Source organism: Equus asinus, unplaced genomic scaffold (genome assembly GCF_041296235.1).
Source record: "Equus asinus isolate D_3611 breed Donkey unplaced genomic scaffold, EquAss-T2T_v2 contig_380, whole genome shotgun sequence".
NCBI lineage: Eukaryota > Metazoa > Chordata > Mammalia > Perissodactyla > Equidae > Equus > Equus asinus.
The window spans coordinates 145,001-150,901 of NW_027225050.1; positions in this window are offsets into that span (position 1 = coordinate 145,001).

Here is a 5,901-nt window from a genome sequence, read left to right on the forward strand (position 1 = left end):
TCCCGTGGCGCGCGGTTCGACCAGATGTCCGCGCCGAGCGCCACATGGCTGCGGGTCGCTCCGGCTTCTCGCAGTCCCGAGGGTTCCGCGGGCACGTAGCTGCGAGACCCGGGCGGCTGCCCTCCGCCCGGCTCACGGGGCGCTCGTGTCCATCAGCTGGTCGTGCGGAAATCCCGTGGTTGGCCTCCCTCCCTCCCTCCCTCCCTCCCTCCCTCCCTCCCTCGTCCAGCCGCCACGTTTTCGGGGTTCGTGCGACTGGGATGAAATAGACCTTCCAAACGTCAATCGGAGATCATCCATCATACCTCTCGAGTCCCCAAAAGCCAAGAAACACGCCAACCAAAACGCTTTTATTATGCCAACGGTTCCCGTTTTCATTCCTATCGTTTAGGGAGGTTTGGTGGCAGCAGCGGCCGAAAGCAAAAGGAAACCCGAGGAAAGCGGCTCCATCCACCAGGGCTGTGTCTCATCGGTGCCGACGCAGGAGGGACGGGCTTCGTTCGTTCGTTCGCTGCGGCCCAAATTCCCGGGCCGCCCGAAGACCGCTCGCACCGGCCCGAGGGAGGGAGCCCCGGCAGGCAGGATGCCTCCGGGGAAATGGACAAGTCGACCGCGCGACCCACAACCCGCCCGACTGGGGGCGAGAAGGAGCATGGAGGAGGACTCCGTCCCCTAGTCGGCAGACGGCCCTGGGACAGGGACGTTCGCCAAAACCTCCCCAAGGCCGCTTTCCGTGACCGAGTCGGCCTCCCCGGCTGTACTCGTCCCGGCCCGAGAAACGAGACGCGGGGTGGATCGGGACCAGGCCACGCACCAGGCCGGCCGGCGCGGCATCCTCCCTCCCCCGACCTGACCTGACCTGGACGAACGCCTCCCCATCGCCCGCCCCCGCGAGGCTGATCCGTCCGGCCTGTGAGGAGGCCGCTTGTCGGGCGCCACCTGCTGCCCGGCATCCTCTTATATAGTGTTCGAGGAGGTCGACCAGGTGGCCCGGCCTGGATTGGGGGGGGGGGGCGCGGGGTGCGGTGTCCCGGGCGGCGGGGGACGGGGGGGTAGGAGTGGAGAGGGAAAGGTGGGCGTGGAGAATGCCGGGGTCGGGGGTCGGCGCGGGGCGGGGTGGGAGTTGGGGATAGGGGAGGGGCGGGAGGCCGTCTGGACATGGAGGGTCGGAAGAGCGGTGGTGACAATGATTTTCATTATCATTTAGAAAGAAGAACGTGGACTTCTTTAGAGGAGTCCTTTGAATAGCTTCTCCATTTAGTTAACATACATCCAAATGGAGGTCGGGAAACTTGGGTCCTGTTAACATATGGATGGAAGTGGAAAGAACTATCGCGATGACCGTCCTTGTGTTTCTTTTATTTTTTCTTTCTTCCTGCTCCCCAAAGCCGCCCCCCCCACCCCCGCCCCGCCCCGCCCCGCCCCGCCCCGTCCCGTCCCGTCCATAGTTGTAGGTTCCAGTGGTAGGTCTTTCGCGTTTCTGCTATGTGGGACGCCGCCTCGGCGTGGCTTGAAGGGCGATGCTGGGTCTGGGGCTGCGCCCAGGATCCGAACCGGTGAAAACCTGGGCCGTCGAAGCCGGGGGCCGGGGTGGGGGGCGCATACTTGACCGCTCGTCCACGGGCTCGGCCCCCGGCCCCTTGTTTTCTAGGGAGAGAGACAGAGAGACCCGATCCATTTTCCCTTGGCCTCTAAAGCGTGCGTGTGGTCGAAAGGCGACAGAGAGAGGGGTTCTGGTCCAGAAAGCCCCGACTGCGCTGCCGCGGGGATCGGTCGGTTCCGCCCGAACCGTCCGAGTCGGAAAGGAACGGACAGCTTTCCTCCTTTGGGCCCCTGACTTGGGGCCGACAGGGGAAGAGGAACAGGCCTCTCTCCCTCACACCCTGGTCCCTTCCTCCAGGACGCCCTCCTTCTAGTCAGCCCGCCTCTGGCTTTTCCACACGCCGACGACCGCTCGTCGGCATGGACCCACCTTCCTTGGGGGACACCACCACACGACTCTCCCACTCGTCTGCCTGCCTTTCGTTGGCGTCGCTGCCAAAGGCGAGGGGTAGGGGTGGCGGTGGCAGGGACGGCAGGGGCCCAGCGGCTCTCTGGCGGGTGAGGAAGTCTTGCTGGTTCTCCTAGGTCGGTGATCTTTCTCGATCTCCACACACATTCTTCGTTTGGGGAGCCAAGAGACGCCCTCTGAGGAATCCCTATGGCCAGGGTCGATCACTTACTCGCTCACTGCCTCGGCCTCGGCCTCGGCCTCTGTCCGTCTTGTCTCTCTCCCTCCCTCCCTCCCTCCCTCCCTCCCTCCCTCCCTCCCTCCCTCCCTCGTCGGTCTCTGTGTGTGGACGTCTAGGTGGAGGCGAGGCAGGGAGGCCACCCACCCACCCACCCACCCACCTACCTCGTGGTTTACCACACGCTCTACACGGAGGTAGAATTCCCATCCCACCGAATCCATCCTTTCCACGGGGCACAAGCCAGTGGCCTTCGGGAGTCTCTCTCCCCAAGGTGGCGCATCCGTCATGGCTATCTATTTCCAGAAGGTTTCCGTTTCCATCCCCTCCCCCCGAAAGAAAAAACGGCCCCACTCCCGGATCTGCCCCACCACGATCACCACCACCGCTGCCGCCGCCGCCGCCGCCGCCATCTGCTGTCGCCCTCTAGGGTTGGACCGTTCTAGCTCTCTCCTCTGTGTGGAATCGCAACGTAGGTCGCCTTGGATGTCTGGCACCTCTCACTAAGCAGAAGGTTTTGGAGGCTCAGGCTGGGCCACGCTTTGGCCCGGGTCAGTGTTCCGTTCCTCCGGACGGCTTCCTCGTTTTCCACGAGAAGGAGCCGTGAAGACGGAAAGGAAGGGCGGATGGATGGCTTTTCCCGTGCTACCGAGTCCCTCTCCCCTTTTCCCCAAAGCGTGAGGGGCGGTCGAGAGGATCGTCTCTGATGACAAAAGTCAGAGGCACCCCGGGTCAGACACCGTGCGAGGCGTTGGTGTGTTCTCGAGAGGAGAACACGTCCCCGTCAGCGTTTCCTGTCGTTCTCGTTCCGAAAGGATTCACGCGCCACCCCGTCTCCCTCAAGGTCTTAGGGCTGTCGTGCTCCGCAGCCGTCACGTGTCGTGGATCCTGGGCACCACCACGCCACCCCGCCCCCCCCCCCGCCATAGCTGTCGATCGCTATGTGGCACGCCTACGTTTGCCCAAAAGAGCAGTCCGATGGACAGCGTGGTGCTTTTCCCAGCAGGCAGGCAGGTGAGAGTCACCCCTCTAGAAGGTTTCCAAGCCCCGTTCCATTCTCAGAGGCAGCTCCTTTGGCCATCAAGGAGGCAGGCGATGGGGGTGGGGGTGGGGATGGGGATGGGGCAGGGGCCTCTGTCCCTCTGTCGCGGTAGAAATGATTGGGAAAGCAGGGACGATGGGCGTAGGTCGACCATCCTGGGCGGTGGTGCTTTGGGAGCTTTTTCTAGAAGAAGGAGCGAACGGCGTTCCCTGGGAAGGGAGGAAACCAGAGGAGGTCCCCCTCAGACCGACCTGGCACGAGAAGGACACACACTCTCTCTCTCTCTCTCTCTCTCTCTCTCTCTCTCTCCCTTTTCTTCCTGACTTGAAATCAGGAGACAAAACTCCCCTGCCAAAGGGGCCCTCCCAAAACGGGGAGTGAGGAAGACCTCCTTCTCTTCACGGCTGAAGTTCTCCCTGCCTTTCCTGGACGGGAAGGATAGCACCTACGCCCGCTGCCGTCGGTGACTTTTAGTCCCCCTGGAGAGGAAGAAATTCTTTCCCGTGGCCGAACCCTGGCGGTTCGTTCGTGCTGCAGAGGACGTGACCCTCTCTGACACACCCAGGAACCTCCTCGCTCCGGGTCGAGGAGAGGGAGTTCTGTTCTGTGGTTTAGAATGGTGCTTAAAAAGGGATGTCGCTTACAAAGGGTCCTCGTCCCCCTTCCTAAACCTAAACGGACGGCTCGGCTCGGAGGCGTGAGATACGTTTCGCATCCTCCTCGTCGTCTTCACTCAAAGTTTTATTGGAGTTTGGAAGATTTTATTTTTTGTCTTTCCTTTTTCTCCCCAAAGCCCCCCGGTACGTAGTTGTGTGTTCTTCGCGGTGGGTCCTTCTAGCGGTGGTATGTGGGACGCCGCCTCAGCGTGGTTTGATGAGCAGTGCCGTGTCCGCGCCCGGGATCCGAACGAACCGATGAAACACTGGGCTGCCTGCAGCGGAGCGCGCGAACTTAACCACTCGGCCACGGGGCCAGCCCCTTACTGGATTTTCAAAACAACTCCGGGGGCCGGCCCGGTGGCGCGGCGGTGAAGTTCGCACGTTCTGCTCCGCCGGCCCCGGGTTCGCCGGTCCGGATCCCGGGCGCAGGACCCGGCACCGCTTGGCGAGCCACGCTGTGGCAGGCGTCCCACCTGGAAAGTAGAGGGGGATGGGCACGGATGTCAGCTCAGGGCCAGTCTTCCTCGGCCGACAGAGGAGGATTGGTGGCAGATGTTCGCTCAGGGCTCATCTTCCTCAAAAATAAAATAATAAATCGATTCGATAAAATGTCAAATAACACAACCGCGGGATCACGCTTAGAGTCACCCTTGGCCCGATGATGCCACTCCCCACCCCCCCCACCCCCCTGCCCCCCACCATTTGGAGGTGCCGTCAGTGGGATTCGTTCCTGTTTGTCCATCTTTCTTCCTCTTTTTTTTTTTTTTTTTTAAAGACTGGCACCCGAGCTCATTGCCAATCTTTTCTTTTCTTTTTATTCCTCCTCCTTCTTCTTCTTCTCCCCAGAGCACCCCAGTACCTAGTTCTATATTCTCTTTGAGGGTCCCTCTGGTTCTGCCGTGTGGGACGCCACCTCAGCGTGGTTTGATGAGCGGTGCCGTGTCCGAGCCCAGGATCCGAACCTTCCAAGCCCCGGGCCGCTGAAGCGGAGCGTGCAAACTCAACCGCTCGGCCACGGGGTCAGCCCCTTCCTTCCTTCCTTCCTTCCTTCCTTCCTTCCTTCCTTCCTTCCTTCCTAAGGAGGAGGAGGCAGGCACTGTGTGAAGTCGCCAGTGAGTCTGTGGAAAGAGACGGAGGATTTCCCATGGGAAGCCGGGGCGGGGGACACGGACCGATGTCGTGCGAACTTGAAGGTGAAAGATCAAAAAACCCACACACGCCTAGAGCGGCGGGTTGCCCGTTAGGAGTTTGCTTGCCGGGCCCATAACGCAGGGCTCATCGATGAGCCAAACCGTCCGTGATCCTCAAGCAGTCTAGTAGGGTTAGAGAAAGGAGGGGGGCACTCTTTCTGCCCCAGATGAGGCGAGTTTCTCAGACAGCCACCCTGCCCCAACATCTTCCCTCCCTGCCTCCCGGCCCTTGGTGGACTGCGGCCTAAGGGTGGGGGAATTGAAGAAAGCCGTTCAATGGAAAAAAGCCCGAGGCCATGGGAGAGAGCTTCCTGCACTTGAATGAAGCCCTGACGCCAGGCCCATCGGAATGAATGGGCCTGACCTCCCCTCCCCCCTCCCCCCTCCCCCCTCCCAGGCTGGCGACTCGGCAGTGGAAGGCTAGGGGTTTCTTCCGAAATGGTGAACCGGCCCCCTTGTCCACAGGAAAACCACACACGGGTACAGCCTAGGCCGGATCTCAGGGTACAGCCTAGGCCGGATCTCAGGCCAAGTCGTCAGGGTGGCAAGATGATGGCGGATGAGAGGAAACTTGTTCTGGGACCGCACCGCCCCCCCCCCCATCGCCTCTCTGGCTGAGAAGAGGGCTGGGGAGCGGTGAGGGTCAGGGGGAGAGTGGGGGCGGGGCCGGGACAGGGACCACCGGGCAGTAGGACGGGAGTAGCCCTGAGGCCTGCCTGCCTGCTTCCTTCCCTGCCGGCGCAGGGCTGAGAGAGGCACGGGGCACGCTGGCTCCTGCCCCT